The sequence below is a fragment of the Oncorhynchus gorbuscha genome, linkage group LG05 (assembly GCF_021184085.1).
Source record: "Oncorhynchus gorbuscha isolate QuinsamMale2020 ecotype Even-year linkage group LG05, OgorEven_v1.0, whole genome shotgun sequence".
NCBI lineage: Eukaryota > Metazoa > Chordata > Actinopteri > Salmoniformes > Salmonidae > Oncorhynchus > Oncorhynchus gorbuscha.
Window position 1 is genome coordinate 11,402,135 of NC_060177.1, and position 17,919 is coordinate 11,420,053.

Sequence of the window (17,919 nt, forward strand, 5' to 3'; positions counted from 1 at the left end):
TATTTATGCAGTACAGGGCTGAACTGTGACACTGTGGTTGTAGTATTTATGCAGTACAGGGCTGAACTGTGACACTGTGGCTGTAGTATTTATGCAGTACAGGGCTGAACTGTGACACTGTGGCTGTAGTATTTATGCAGTACAGGGCTGAACTGTGACACTGTGGCTGTAGTATTTATGCAGTACAGGACTGAACTGTGATTTTACAAGGTTTCCGCTCAGGAAACACTCTGTGTTCCACAAGCCTGGGGGTTGTCAGCTGAAACGACTACAGTCATTCATTACAGGAACAATAACAACCACTGACTGGTTCAGTTCTTGAAAGCGAATGTGTGTGTACATGTGTTTGTGTGTTTTTGTGTGTGTACATGTGTTTGTGTGTGTACAAGTGTTTGTGTGCATGCAAGCCTTGACCGAGTCATCTGAATGAGTTTATCTACCACACTGCAGAAGAAATCTGTGGGAGAAAGGCTTTTCATTCAAGAACAGCTCAAAAGCTAAGTCAAAGTTGTCGAAGTGGAGTCTTGGCCTAAAGGTCAACAGACAGCTGTGTGTTTATCATTCAGTTGCCAGTTTCCTGAAAGCCTTGTAGCTAATATGGTTCTCAATTGATTTTGACGACCCAGACTACCCACATCTCCTGTAGAACAACAAAGTGCTTCATTTCACACATTTTGTTCGTTCACACATATACATTGCCCACCAAACAAGGTTTTCAGGAAACTCACCCAGATTGGTTGATGATGAAACACCGTAGGCCTATCACGGCTGTAGTGTAAACTTAGTCACAGTTTCCTTGTTAAGTGAAACCAACCGAAACATTGTGCAATCAGCCCACTCAGCAATCAACTGCAAAAAATCTATTTGTCTCACAGTTCACGTTCAGGCTTGGGTAGTGAGTTATCCCCTAGGCAAAATGAATACTGTGTCATAGCTGTGTCATCTGGGGGTCGATGGGTGTAGGGAGAAGTTACCCCTAGACGCTGAGCTTGGGTCAGTTTTGCATTTCCCCCACTAATGGTTAATGTGAGGATTCGGGGAGGGGAAGCTGATCCTAGATCAGTAGCTAGGGGAGACTTCACCCTCGAGCACTGGGGGTTGATGACAGCGTAACATCAGCAGAGACGGAGACAGAGGAAGCTTGGCCATAGACACACCAGCTGCTGCTAAGCTCCCAGAATAGCAGAAGCTACTGTACAGTAGGGCCAACCACAGCAGCAGCATAGAACAGGGTGAATAGGCCCCCAAAGCAACATCCAAGCCCTTTGGCACAAAAACTATCCACTGAAACTGATAGAAGCCAAACTCTTTTAGGCATCGGTCAACAGAGCTAGGAGGGGACTCCCTCCTCACCTATACAATGTGAGAAATCTGAACTCTTTAAGGCATTGGTCAACAGAGCTAGGAGGGGACTCCCTCCTCACCTATACAATGTGAGAAATCTGAACTCTTTTAGGCATCGGTCAACAGAGCTAGGAGGGGACTCCCTCCTCACCTATACAATGTGAGAAATCTCAACTCTTTTAGACATTGGTCAACAGAGCTAGGAGGGGACTCCCTCCTCACCTATACAATGTGAGAAATCTGAACTCTTTAAGGCATTGGTCAACAGAGCTAGGAGGGGACTCCCTCCTCACCTATACAATGTGAGAAATCTGAACTCTTTAAGGCATTGGTCAACAGAGCTAGGAGGGGACTCCCTCCTCACCTATACAATGTGAGAAATCTGAACTCTTTAAGGCATTGGTCAACAGAGCTAGGAGGGGACTCCCTCCTCACCTATACAATGTGAGAAATCTGAACTCTTTAAGGCATTGGTCAACAGAGCTAGGAGGGGACTCCCTCCTCACCTATACAATGTGAGAAATCTCAACTCTTTTAGACATTGGTCAACAGAGCTAGGAGGGGACTCCCTCCTCACCTATACAATGTGAGAAATCTGAACTCTTTAAGGCATTGGTCAACAGAGCTAGGAGGGGACTCCCTCCTCACCTATACAATGTGAGAAATCTGAACTCTTTAAGGCATTGGTCAACAGAGCTAGGAGGGGACTCCTCCTCACCTATACAATGTGAGAACTCTGAACTCTTTAAGGCATTGGTCAACAGAGCTAGGAGGGGACTCCTCCTCACCTATACAATGTGAGAAATCTGAACTCTTTAAGGCATTGGTCAACAGAGCTAGGAGGGGACTCCCTCCTCACCTATACAATGTGAGAAATCTGAACTCTTTAAGGCATTGGTCAACAGAGCTAGGAGGGGACTCCCTCCTCACCTATACAATGTGAGAAATCTGAACTCTTTAAGGCATTGGTCAACAGAGCTAGGAGGGGACTCCCTCCTCACCTATACAATGTGAGAAATCTGAACTCTTTAAGGCATTGGTCAACAGACCTAGGAGGGGACTCCCTCCTCACCTATACAATGTGAGAAATCTGAGATAGGCTTCTTCTTTAGGAATCTGGAGATTCAGTTCTAGACTCCTTTCAGACAGAGAATCCCTCCACAATTAATCTGTAAGACCAAGAACCTTTCATTATATCACCACCATGTTAGGTTATCATGCTGACCCAAGTTGTGTGTGCCTTTGTTGGTTTGTTAGTTCCAGTCATCCTGGATCAGGTCTCTGTGGAAGCAGGTCATACAGAGGTCAATCATCACTGATATCATTCCTCTTAAATCTCTCGGTTACACACTGTACACATCTAGTGATGTAGTGCAGAACAATCGCATTTACTAACTGGCTATTGAAGTTAGTTCTCTACCAATGATTCAATTTGAGGAGGAAGATTCCCGTCATCAAACGAACGGACTTCACATCAACCCTGACATTTTTGAATACTGTTCCAATTTCCACACATATTAGTCACAATACACTGGCAGTGTGTATTTGTCATCACATTATGACAACACCGTCAATGACAGTACCGTAGTCTGTATTCACACAGTACCACCCACTAACCTTATGCAACCAATGGGCCAGTATTCACGCAGTACCACCCACTAACCTTATGAAACCAATGGGCCAGCAAATCAACACAACAATGTACAGTGGTAGGGGGGGGGGGGGTAGACAGGAAACAGAAGTGACTCTGTGTGCTTAGTGGAGACACCATAGTTCGAACCAAATGACACCCTATTCTCTATATAGTGCACTGTGTAGATGTTTGGGACACAAAACACACAGCGCTACAGTCAGCAAAACTGCTAGATCAACAGTGCTGTTGAAGACACGGCATGTATCACTGTTGCAGTAGGAGTGAAATCTAAGGGACTGCAATGATCCAATAAGCTACCACAGACCCACTTTCTCAAAGGAAGTTCTGCCCATAGAGTTTTCTAGTGCAGACTTTGCTGCATGGCACTGCCTGTGTCTGTGTCAGTAGGGTTAGCTAGCCTACTTTTCAAACATGCTTTCAGTTAGGCCCTCTACAGTATTGGTGGTGGACAGGGTACAGAATGTTACCTTGACATAGAGTATCTCACATCATTTGACATATAGTACAATGTGTAAATAAAAGCTCTATAACTGTGATCCATTATTAGTTTAGAAGCTCGTTCCCGCACTTCAAAGTTTCTCCCTGCAGTCGGTCACTGAGTCTGAGGTGCTAAAGGAGCTCCTTAAACTTGACCCCAAAAAAACATCTGGGTCAGATGGTTTAGATCCTTTCTTCTTTAAGGTTGCAGCCCCTATCTTCGCCAAGCCTATCTCTGACCTTTTAAACGGTCTCTCTTCTCGGGGGAGGTTCCCATTGCTTGGAGGGCAGCCACTGCGCACCCTTTATTTAAAGGGGAGATCAAGCTGATCCTAACTGTTATAGGCCAATTTCTATTTTAACCTGTTTATAAAAAGTGTTGGAAAAACGTGTCAATAATCAACTGACTGGCTTTCTTGATGTCTATAGTATTCTCTCTGGTATGCAATCTGGTTTCTGCTCAGATTATGAATGTGTCACTGCAACCTTAAAGGTGTTAAATGATTCACGCCCTGTATTCTTTGTTTTCTTTATATATTTTGGTTAGGTCAGGGTGTGACGAGGGTGGTATGTGTGTTTTTGTCTCATCTAGGGTTTTTTAGTACTGTCTAGGGGTTTTGTAGATTTATGGGGTTGTTTACCCTCTAGGTGTTTATGTAGGTCTATGGTTGCCTAGATTGGTTCTCAATTAGAGGCAGGTGTTTATCGTTGTCTCTGATTGGGAACCATATTTAGGCAGCCATCTTCTTTGGGTATTTCGTGGGTTATTGTCTATGTTATACGTTAGCAGTCACGGTCGTCTTATCGGTTTGTTTAAGTGTTCTTCCTGCAATAAAGAAGAATGTATTCTAACCACGCTGCGCTATGGTCTACTCCATACAACGATCGTGACACTAAGTAATGTTGTGCTGCTATTTTTATTGACTTGGCTAAAGCTTTGATACGGTAGATCATTCCATTCTTGTGGGCCAGCTAAGGGGTATTGGTGTCTATGAGGGGTCTTTGGCCTGGTTTACTAACTACCTCTCTCAAAGAGCGCAGTGTATTAAGTCAGAACATCTGCTGTCTCAGCCACTGCCTGTCACCAAGGGAGTACACCAAGGCTCGATCCTAGGTCCCACAGTCTTCTCAATTTACATCAACAACATAGCTCAGGCAGTAGGAAGCTCTCTCATCCATTTATATGTAGATGATAGTCTTTTACTCAGCTGGCCCCTCCCTGGATTTTGTGTTAAACATTCTACAACAAAGCTTTCTTAGTATCCAACAAGCTTTCTCTGCCCTTAACCTGGTTCTGAACACTTCCAAAACAAAGGTCATGTGGTTTGGTAAGAAGAATGCCCCTCTCCCCACAGGTGTGATTACTACCTCTGATGGTTTAGAGCTTGAGCTAGTCACCTCATACAAGTACTTGGGAGTATGGCTAGATGGCACATTGTCTTTCTGTCAGCACATTTCAAAGCTGCAGGCTAAAGTTAAATCTAGACTTGGTTTCCTCTATTGTAATCACTACTCTTTCTCCCCAGATGCCAAACTAACCCTGATTCAGATGACCATCCTACCCATGCTAGACTACGGAGATTGGCAGGTAAGGGTGCTCTCGAGCGGCTAGATGTTCTTTACCATTCGGCAATCAGATTTGACATCAAAGCTCCTTATAGGACACATCACTATACTCCTCTGTAAACTGGTCATCTCTGTATACCTGTTGCAAACCCACTGGTTGATGCTTATTTATAAAAAAACCCTTAGGCCTCATTTCCCCTTATCTGAGATAACTACTGCAGGCCTCATCCTCCACATACAACACCTGTTCTGTCAGTCACATTCTGTTAAACGTCCTCAAAGCACACACATCACTGGGTCGCTCCTCTTTTCAGTTCGCTGCAGCTAGCGACTGGAACGAGCTGCAAAAAACACAAACGGGACAGTTTTATCTCCGTTCCTTCATTCAAAGACTCCATCATGGACACTCTGTTGTGGCTGCTTCGCATGATGTATTATTGTCTCTACCTTCTTACCTTTGTGCTGTTGTCTGTGCCCAATGTTTGTACCATGTTTTGTGCTCCTACCATGCTGTGCTGCTGCCTGTTGTGCTGCTACTATGTTGTTGTCATGTGATGTTGCTGCCATGCTGTGTTGTCAGGTGTTGCTGCCATGCTATGTTGTTGTCTTAGGTCTCTTTATGAGTGTTGTGATGTCTCTCTTGTCGTGATGTGTGTTTTGTCCTATAATTATATTTTTATTCCCAGCCCCTGTCCCCACAGGAGCACTTTTGCCTTTTGGTAGGCAGTCATTGTAAATAATAATTTGTTCTTAACTGACTTGCTTAGTTAAATAAAGGTTAAATAAAAAAGAAATACAAATAAATAAATAGTGATAGTCAAATCAGAGTAGGATAGCCATCCACACCTGACAGGAATGAAACACTCCACAAAATTGGACATTCGGTCCAACGCAAATCTACAGGTCTCAGACAAGGATACATATCATGCAAGCATGGTTCCAAACCATTTCCATTATACCATCACACCACCTACCCACCTACTTACCTAATACCAGCCAGTCATATCACTCCAGGGGGGAGCCCACATGGCTTTCCCCCATTAGCTGGTCTGTCCCCTGGGCTGGCTGCCTCAAATCTGTCCCTTTTCTTTCCCTTCAACACTGTGCCTCTACTACAACCAGTCTGTCACTGAATGCTCAACACCCCATCTAGGCCACTGGGTAAAATTAGCCATCTCTGACAGAGGATATTAGCCCAATATGGTTGCCAAACGGAGGGGGTGAATCACAGAGAGATGTGAATGAAATGTACTGTGGAGAAATGTAACACAGTTAGGCCACAGAGCAATGTGTCAAATATGGAATTGCCACCACTTCAATGACTAGAGTTTCTACCTGCATGAATATTGACATCCCACTGGGTACACACTGGTTGATTCAACGTTGTTCCCACGTCATTTCAACAAAATTATGTTAAACCAACATAGAATAGATGTTGAATTGATGTCCATTCCCAATTTGATGGACCTTTTGAAACAACATAGAATCAAACTAAATTAGGATATCTTAGCATAGCCAATGTGCAGTGTTGGGGGCCATTGGCCTGCTGCTATAAGAGAGAAAAAATGCTAGAGAGAGAGAAAAAAAAATATGTTGAGATAAAGAGATTAGGTGGAAGGGGGGAGAGAAAAAATGTTGAGATAAAGAGAGCAGCTGTGGGGTGACAATGATTGTCTCCAGCTGGCTACAGCTGCTCCTAATTCACCATTGAGTGACCGCACCAGATTACAGGTCAAAACCATGGCAGCTCTTAATCCAGATTGACGTAACCTGATGTACATTGGAGGTGTAATTATCCCCCGGCAATTAACTAAAATTACCACTGGGGGCAAGAGCCTTGGACTTCCAAATCTAATCAAGGAAGAATGACTTTCGGAGACTTCGGGAGTGAAGTTAGTTAGATGCTGTTGGGCTCTACGTTGAACATTTGGGAACATTCTGAACTGCGTGAAGTGAAACTGATGACGAAGTTCTTAAAAGGTTTAGGACGGTGCAACCACTTCTCTTTTTTTCTATTCCATTCTACTCAAAAGTGAATTCAGGGAAATGCCCTTTAATTGGTATCGCTGTGCGCAGGCCTTTAATCTGCGTTGGATCGAAGTCCGTCCGTAGCTTATTGTAGGTAACAATCTTCAATAGCATGAGGAATACAGGCCTAAATTAGCCTTGCTAAAGTTTCTAACATGTTGTTATTGGATTAGTTAGATACAGTAGGGCATCTAGTACTAAGTCTACTTCCATACTAATGTAAGAGTTGATACCTAACATGTTGTTATTGGATTAGTTAGATACAGTAGGGCATCTAGTACTAAGTCTACTTCCATACTAATGTAAGAGTTGATACCTAACATGTTATTGGATTAGTTAGATACAGTAGGGCATCTAGTACTAAGTCTCCTTCCATACTAATGTAAGAGTTGATACCTAACATGTTGTTATTGGATTAGTTAGATACAGTAGGGCATCTAGTACTAAGTCTCCTTCCATACTAATGTAAGAGTTGATACCTAACATGTTATCGGATTAGTTAGATACAGTAGGGCATCTAGTACTAAGTCTACATCCATACTAATGTAAGAGTTGATACCTAACATGTTATCGGATTAGTTAGATACAGTAGGGCATCTAGTACTAAGTCTACTTCCATACTAATGTAAGAGTTGATACCTAACATGTTATTGGATTAGTTAGATACAGTAGGGCATCTAGTACTAAGTCTACATCCATACTAATGTAAGAGTTGATACCTAACATGTTATTGGATTAGTTAGATACAGTAGGGCATCTAGTACTAAGTCTCCTTCCATACTAATGTAAGAGTTGATACCTAACATGTTGTTATTGGATTAGTTAGATACAGTAGGGCATCTAGTACTAAGTCTACTTCCATACTAATGTAAGAGTTGATACCTAACATGTTATTGGATTAGTTAGATACAGTAGGGCATCTAGTACTAAGTCTCCTTCCATACTAATGTAAGAGTTGATACCTAACATGTTATTGGATTAGTTAGATACAGTAGGGCATCTAGTACTAAGTCTACATCCATACTAATGTAAGAGTTGATACCTAACATGTTGTTATTGGATTAGTTAGATACAGTAGGGCATCTAGTACTAAGTCTCCTTCCATACTAATGTAAGAGTTGATACCTAACATGTTGTTATTGGATTAGTTAGATACAGTAGGGCATCTAGTACTAAGTCTACATCCATACTAATGTAAGAGTTGATACCTAACATGTTATTGGATTAGTTAGATACAGTAGGGCATCTAGTACTAAGTCTCCTTCCATACTAATGTAAGAGTTGATACCTAACATGTTGTTATTGGATTAGTTAGATACAGTAGGGCATCTAGTACTAAGTCTACATCCATACTAATGTAAGAGTTGATACCTAACATGTTATCGGATTAGTTAGATACAGTAGGGCATCTAGTACTAAGTCTCCTTCCATACTAATGTAAGAGTTGATACCTAACATGTTGTTATTGGATTAGTTAGATACAGTAGGGCATCTAGTACTAAGTCTCCTTCCATACTAATGTAAGAGTTGATACCTAACATGTTGTTATTGGATTAGTTAGATACAGTAGGGCATCTAGTACTAAGTCTACTTCCATACTAATGTAAGAGTTGATACCTAACATGTTGTTATTGGATTAGTTAGATACAGTAGGGCATCTAGTACTAAGTCTACATCCATACTAATGTAAGAGTTGATACCTAACATGTTGTTATTGGATTAGTTAGATACAGTAGGGCATCTAGTACTAAGTCTACATCCATACTAATGTAAGAGTTGATACCTAACATGTTGTTATTGGATTAGTTAGATACAGTAGGGCATCTAGTACTAAGTCTACATCCATACTAATGTAAGAGTTGATACCTAACATGTTGTTATTGGATTAGTTAGATACAGTAGGGCATCTAGTACTAAGTCTACATCCATACTAATGTAAGAGTTGATACCTAACATGTTGTTATTGGATTAGTTAGATACAGTAGGGCATCTAGTACTAAGTCTCCTTCCATACTAATGTAAGAGTTGATACCTAACATGTTATCGGATTAGTTAGATACAGTAGGGCATCTAGTACTAAGTCTCCTTCCATACTAATGTAAGAGTTGATACCTAACATGTTATTGGATTAGTTAGATACAGTAGGGCATCTAGTACTAAGTCTACATCCATACTAATGTAAGAGTTGATACCTAACATGTTGTTATTGGATTAGTTAGATACAGTAGGGCATCTAGTACTAAGTCTCCTTCCATACTAATGTAAGAGTTGATACCTAACATGTTGTTATTGGATTAGTTAGATACAGTAGGGCATCTAGTACTAAGTCTCCTTCCATACTAATGTAAGAGTTGATACCTAACATGTTGTTATTGGATTAGTTAGATACAGTAGGGCATCTAGTACTAAGTCTACTTCCATACTAATGTAAGAGTTGATACCTAACATGTTATTGGATTAGTTAGATACAGTAGGGCATCTAGTACTAAGTCTACTTCCATACTAATGTAAGAGTTGATACCTAACATGTTATTGGATTAGTTAGATACAGTAGGGCATCTAGTACTAAGTCTACTTCCATACTAATGTAAGAGTTGATACCTAACATGTTATCGGATTAGTTAGATACAGTAGGGCATCTAGTACTAAGTCTACATCCATACTAATGTAAGAGTTGATACCTAACATGTTGTTATTGGATTAGTTAGATACAGTAGGGCATCTAGTACTAAGTCTCCTTCCATACTAATGTAAGAGTTGATACCTAACATGTTGTTATTGGATTAGTTAGATACAGTAGGGCATCTAGTACTAAGTCTCCTTCCATACTAATGTAAGAGTTGATACCTAACATGTTGTTATTGGATTAGTTAGATACAGTAGGGCATCTAGTACTAAGTCTCCTTCCATACTAATGTAAGAGTTGATACCTAACATGTTATCGGATTAGTTAGATACAGTAGGGCATCTAGTACTAAGTCTCCTTCCATACTAATGTAAGAGTTGATACCTAACATGTTGTTATTGGATTAGTTAGATACAGTAGGGCATCTAGTACTAAGTCTCCTTCCATACTAATGTAAGAGTTGATACCTAACATGTTGTTATTGGATTAGTTAGATACAGTAGGGCATCTAGTACTAAGTCTACATCCATACTAATGTAAGAGTTGATACCTAACATGTTATTGGATTAGTTAGATACAGTAGGGCATCTAGTACTAAGTCTACATCCATACTAATGTAAGAGTTGATACCTAACATGTTATCGGATTAGTTAGATACAGTAGGGCATCTAGTACTAAGTCTACTTCCATACTAATGTAAGAGTTGATACCTAACATGTTGTTATTGGATTAGTTAGATACAGTAGGGCATCTAGTACTAAGTCTACATCCATACTAATGTAAGAGTTGATACCTAACATGTTATTGGATTAGTTAGATACAGTAGGGCATCTAGTACTAAGTCTACATCCATACTAATGTAAGAGTTGATACCTAACATGTTATCGGATTAGTTAGATACAGTAGGGCATCTAGTACTAAGTCTCCTTCCATACTAATGTAAGAGTTGATACCTAACATGTTGTTATTGGATTAGTTAGATACAGTAGGGCATCTAGTACTAAGTCTACATCCATACTAATGTAAGAGTTGATACCTAACATGTTATTGGATTAGTTAGATACAGTAGGGCATCTAGTACTAAGTCTACATCCATACTAATGTAAGAGTTGATACCTAACATGTTATCGGATTAGTTAGATACAGTAGGGCATCTAGTACTAAGTCTACTTCCATACTAATGTAAGAGTTGATACCTAACATGTTATTGGATTAGTTAGATACAGTAGGGCATCTAGTACTAAGTCTACATCCATACTAATGTAAGAGTTGATACCTAACATGTTGTTATTGGATTAGTTAGATACAGTAGGGCATCTAGTACTAAGTCTCCTTCCATACTAATGTAAGAGTTGATACCTAACATGTTGTTATTGGATTAGTTAGATACAGTAGGGCATCTAGTACTAAGTCTACATCCATACTAATGTAAGAGTTTATACCTAACATGTTGTTATTGGATTAGTTAGATACAGTAGGGCATCTAGTACTAAGTCTCCTTCCATACTAATGTAAGAGTTGATACCTAACATGTTGTTATTGGATTAGTTAGATACAGTAGGGCATCTAGTACTAAGTCTCCTTCCATACTAATGTAAGAGTTGATACCTAACATGTTATCGGATTAGTTAGATACAGTAGGGCATCTAGTACTAAGTCTCCTTCCATACTAATGTAAGAGTTGATACCTAACATGTTGTTATTGGATTAGTTAGATACAGTAGGGCATCTAGTACTAAGTCTCCTTCCATACTAATGTAAGAGTTGATACCTAACATGTTGTTATTGGATTAGTTAGATACAGTAGGGCATCTAGTACTAAGTCTCCTTCCATACTAATGTAAGAGTTGATACCTAACATGTTATCGGATTAGTTAGATACAGTAGGGCATCTAGTACTAAGTCTACATCCATACTAATGTAAGAGTTGATACCTAACATGTTATCGGATTAGTTAGATACAGTAGGGCATCTAGTACTAAGTCTACTTCCATACTAATGTAAGAGTTGATACCTAACATGTTATTGGATTAGTTAGATACAGTAGGGCATCTAGTACTAAGTCTACATCCATACTAATGTAAGAGTTGATACCTAACATGTTATTGGATTAGTTAGATACAGTAGGGCATCTAGTACTAAGTCTCCTTCCATACTAATGTAAGAGTTGATACCTAACATGTTGTTATTGGATTAGTTAGATACAGTAGGGCATCTAGTACTAAGTCTACTTCCATACTAATGTAAGAGTTGATACCTAACATGTTATTGGATTAGTTAGATACAGTAGGGCATCTAGTACTAAGTCTCCTTCCATACTAATGTAAGAGTTGATACCTAACATGTTATTGGATTAGTTAGATACAGTAGGGCATCTAGTACTAAGTCTACATCCATACTAATGTAAGAGTTGATACCTAACATGTTGTTATTGGATTAGTTAGATACAGTAGGGCATCTAGTACTAAGTCTCCTTCCATACTAATGTAAGAGTTGATACCTAACATGTTGTTATTGGATTAGTTAGATACAGTAGGGCATCTAGTACTAAGTCTACATCCATACTAATGTAAGAGTTGATACCTAACATGTTATTGGATTAGTTAGATACAGTAGGGCATCTAGTACTAAGTCTCCTTCCATACTAATGTAAGAGTTGATACCTAACATGTTGTTATTGGATTAGTTAGATACAGTAGGGCATCTAGTACTAAGTCTACATCCATACTAATGTAAGAGTTGATACCTAACATGTTATCGGATTAGTTAGATACAGTAGGGCATCTAGTACTAAGTCTCCTTCCATACTAATGTAAGAGTTGATACCTAACATGTTGTTATTGGATTAGTTAGATACAGTAGGGCATCTAGTACTAAGTCTCCTTCCATACTAATGTAAGAGTTGATACCTAACATGTTGTTATTGGATTAGTTAGATACAGTAGGGCATCTAGTACTAAGTCTCCTTCCATACTAATGTAAGAGTTGATACCTAACATGTTATTGGATTAGTTAGATACAGTAGGGCATCTAGTACTAAGTCTACTTCCATACTAATGTAAGAGTTGATACCTAACATGTTATTGGATTAGTTAGATACAGTAGGGCATCTAGTACTAAGTCTACTTCCATACTAATGTAAGAGTTGATACCTAACATGTTATTGGATTAGTTAGATACAGTAGGGCATCTAGTACTAAGTCTCCTTCCATACTAATGTAAGAGTTGATACCTAACATGTTATTGGATTAGTTAGATACAGTAGGGCATCTAGTACTAAGTCTCCTTCCATACTAATGTAAGAGTTGATACCTAACATGTTATTGGATTAGTTAGATACAGTAGGGCATCTAGTACTAAGTCTACATCCATACTAATGTAAGAGTTGATACCTAACATGTTGTTATTGGATTAGTTAGATACAGTAGGGCATCTAGTACTAAGTCTCCTTCCATACTAATGTAAGAGTTGATACCTAACATGTTATCGGATTAGTTAGATACAGTAGGGCATCTAGTACTAAGTCTCCTTCCATACTAATGTAAGAGTTGATACCTAACATGTTATTGGATTAGTTAGATACAGTAGGGCATCTAGTACTAAGTCTACATCCATACTAATGTAAGAGTTGATACCTAACATGTTGTTATTGGATTAGTTAGATACAGTAGGGCATCTAGTACTAAGTCTCCTTCCATACTAATGTAAGAGTTGATACCTAACATGTTGTTATTGGATTAGTTAGATACAGTAGGGCATCTAGTACTAAGTCTCCTTCCATACTAATGTAAGAGTTGATACCTAACATGTTGTTATTGGATTAGTTAGATACAGTAGGGCATCTAGTACTAAGTCTACTTCCATACTAATGTAAGAGTTGATACCTAACATGTTATTGGATTAGTTAGATACAGTAGGGCATCTAGTACTAAGTCTACTTCCATACTAATGTAAGAGTTGATACCTAACATGTTATTGGATTAGTTAGATACAGTAGGGCATCTAGTACTAAGTCTACTTCCATACTAATGTAAGAGTTGATACCTAACATGTTATCGGATTAGTTAGATACAGTAGGGCATCTAGTACTAAGTCTACATCCATACTAATGTAAGAGTTGATACCTAACATGTTGTTATTGGATTAGTTAGATACAGTAGGGCATCTAGTACTAAGTCTCCTTCCATACTAATGTAAGAGTTGATACCTAACATGTTGTTATTGGATTAGTTAGATACAGTAGGGCATCTAGTACTAAGTCTCCTTCCATACTAATGTAAGAGTTGATACCTAACATGTTGTTATTGGATTAGTTAGATACAGTAGGGCATCTAGTACTAAGTCTCCTTCCATACTAATGTAAGAGTTGATACCTAACATGTTATCGGATTAGTTAGATACAGTAGGGCATCTAGTACTAAGTCTCCTTCCATACTAATGTAAGAGTTGATACCTAACATGTTGTTATTGGATTAGTTAGATACAGTAGGGCATCTAGTACTAAGTCTCCTTCCATACTAATGTAAGAGTTGATACCTAACATGTTGTTATTGGATTAGTTAGATACAGTAGGGCATCTAGTACTAAGTCTACATCCATACTAATGTAAGAGTTGATACCTAACATGTTATTGGATTAGTTAGATACAGTAGGGCATCTAGTACTAAGTCTACATCCATACTAATGTAAGAGTTGATACCTAACATGTTATCGGATTAGTTAGATACAGTAGGGCATCTAGTACTAAGTCTACTTCCATACTAATGTAAGAGTTGATACCTAACATGTTGTTATTGGATTAGTTAGATACAGTAGGGCATCTAGTACTAAGTCTACATCCATACTAATGTAAGAGTTGATACCTAACATGTTATTGGATTAGTTAGATACAGTAGGGCATCTAGTACTAAGTCTACATCCATACTAATGTAAGAGTTGATACCTAACATGTTATCGGATTAGTTAGATACAGTAGGGCATCTAGTACTAAGTCTCCTTCCATACTAATGTAAGAGTTGATACCTAACATGTTGTTATTGGATTAGTTAGATACAGTAGGGCATCTAGTACTAAGTCTACATCCATACTAATGTAAGAGTTGATACCTAACATGTTATTGGATTAGTTAGATACAGTAGGGCATCTAGTACTAAGTCTACATCCATACTAATGTAAGAGTTGATACCTAACATGTTGTTATTGGATTAGTTAGATACAGTAGGGCATCTAGTACTAAGTCTCCTTCCATACTAATGTAAGAGTTGATACCTAACATGTTGTTATTGGATTAGTTAGATACAGTAGAGCATCTAGTACTAAGTCTACATCCATACTAATGTAAGAGTTTATACCTAACATGTTGTTATTGGATTAGTTAGATACAGTAGGGCATCTAGTACTAAGTCTCCTTCCATACTAATGTAAGAGTTGATACCTAACATGTTGTTATTGGATTAGTTAGATACAGTAGGGCATCTAGTACTAAGTCTCCTTCCATACTAATGTAAGAGTTGATACCTAACATGTTATCGGATTAGTTAGATACAGTAGGGCATCTAGTACTAAGTCTCCTTCCATACTAATGTAAGAGTTGATACCTAACATGTTGTTATTGGATTAGTTAGATACAGTAGGGCATCTAGTACTAAGTCTCCTTCCATACTAATGTAAGAGTTGATACCTAACATGTTATCGGATTAGTTAGATACAGTAGGGCATCTAGTACTAAGTCTACTTCCATACTAATGTAAGAGTTGATACCTAACATGTTGTTATTGGATTAGTTAGATACAGTAGGGCATCTAGTACTAAGTCTACATCCATACTAATGTAAGAGTTGATACCTAACATGTTATTGGATTAGTTAGATACAGTAGGGCATCTAGTACTAAGTCTACATCCATACTAATGTAAGAGTTGATACCTAACATGTTATTGGATTAGTTAGATACAGTAGGGCATCTAGTACTAAGTCTACTTCCATACTAATGTAAGAGTTGATACCCAACAGTACAGTGCAGTAACAGTATAGGCCTACAGCACTGTTTTCAAAACAATCACACTCATCAGTTCTGAGAGTTGATACCTAACATTTATTGATGCTAGTTAGATACTAACTGAGACAACTGAACACTAAGTCTACATTTCCTTTAAAAAACAGTTGATACCTTTCAGTATTTATTGGATTTCCTGAATCCCAGTAGAGAAGTTCTAGTGGGAATTCAGCAGGACTTTGGAAGGGGAGAGATGGAACAGCAACAACTGGCCAGAACACTATGATATACAGCTGCTATTGAAAGTTTACTCATCCCTTTTACAGTCTTCACATTTTGCTGCCTTAAAATCAGAAGGGAATACATTTCAGGGATTTTTACTCTACACATCTACACACCCTCCTCCACATTGTCATGGTGAAAGACAATTGATAGAAAATGTTCCAAATTAATCAAATAAACTGAGATGGCATCTAGTACCCCAGAGTCTCCTTTGGTGGAACTAATGCAGCAATTACAGCCTGTCATCATTCTAAATAAGATTCTATCTACTTTGCACAACTCTTAGGGCAACAGTCAAAATTACACAAGCTCAGTACATTTTTGGGGAAACCATTGCTGGACTGCAATATTCAAGCCTTATCTCTGAATATGTGGAGTAAGTTGTGTACATCTGTAGGAAATAAATCAATCAACAGTGAAAGGTCAGAACCCATTATAAACAAAACATCCCAGGCTTCCATATTTTAATGTAAGAGTTGATACCTAACATGTTATCGGATTAGTTAGATACAGTAGGGCATCTAGTACTAAGAGAGACTTCCATACTAATGTAAGAGTTGAGAGAGAGATACACAGAGAGGAGAGAGAGAAGAGATCTAGAGAAGAGAGAGAGAGATACTAATGAAGAAGAGAGCCACAAGGTCATGAAAAGGTCAGACCACTGCCCTGGGAGACAACTGTTAGGTGGACCACTATGCCAGAGAGACACACACACACACACACACACACACACACACACACACACACACAGACACACACACACAAACACACACACAGACACACACACACACACAGACACACACACACACACACACACACACACAGACACACAGACACAGACAGACAGAGACAGAGAGACACAGAGACTAGTGCTTTGAAAGTGAGTAGACTAGGACCAGGGTGAAGTCTGATGGATTTAAACTACGAGTGAATCAGAGTCAGGGTTACAAAATGTAGGTAATCAGGAAGCAAACGCAGGATATATGTAAAAATCTTATAATTATATCTTAAAAATAGAATTGCAGACCCACAAGGTCATGAAAAGGTCAACCACTGCCTAGTGGTTAGAGCGGTTAGAGGGAACAACTGTTAGGTGGACCACTATGCCATAAGACACACACACACACACACCTCCTGATGACCTGGTTGAAAATCTAAAGCCCCTCTTGACCGATGATGAGCACCAACATTAAGCTTATCAATAATCATGAATTCCATTGCAGACCCAGTAGGTCTGGGGCCAGGGTTCCTAGTGGTTAAGCCCACGTTCCTAGGAACCAGGTTAGGTACAAGTCTGTCCTTCTGCCCCTGAACCAGTTAACCCACTGTTCCTAGACCATTTAACCCACTGTTCCTAGACCAGTTAACCCACTGTTCCTAGACCAGTTAACCCACTGTTCCTAGGCCATTTAACCCACTGTTCCTAGACCAGTTAACCCACTGTTCCTAGACCAGTTAACCCACTGTTTAACCAGTTAACTGTTCCTAGACCAGTTAACCCACTGTTCCTAGACCAGTTAACCCACTGTTCCTAGACCAGTTAACCCACTGTTCCTAGACCAGTTAACCCACTGTTCCTAGACCAGTTAACCCACTGTTCCTAGGCCGTGACTGACTTGCCTTGTTAAATAAAGGTTTTAAAAAAGAAAAGAAAAGGTCTGAGTACATTATGTAGCTGACACACTGACACACATTCAGCAGATGAGATGTTTATCTAGTCACACGCACAGGGTCTCAGATGTAGTTACAGTAAAACACTTCAGTTCTGAGCTCCAACAGTGCAGGTGTGAATTAAACATATAATTAGAATCATAATATATATTATATACAGGGCCTTCAGAAAGTATTCAGACCCCTTGACGTTTTCCACATTTTGTTACGTTACAGCCTTATTCTGATATTGATTACACACAATAGCCCATAATGACAAAGCAAAAACAAGTTTAGAT

At 39.1% G+C, this 17,919-nt stretch overlaps 1 protein-coding gene across 1 annotated transcript in view; it reads left to right on the plus strand.

Annotated features, from left to right (window-relative positions):
• The window catches only part of LOC124035410 (lamin-L(III)-like), a 53,713-nt gene that overhangs the window by 15,297 nt on the left and 20,497 nt on the right, over positions 1 to 17,919 (plus strand). The gene's annotated exons all lie outside the window — the stretch shown is intronic.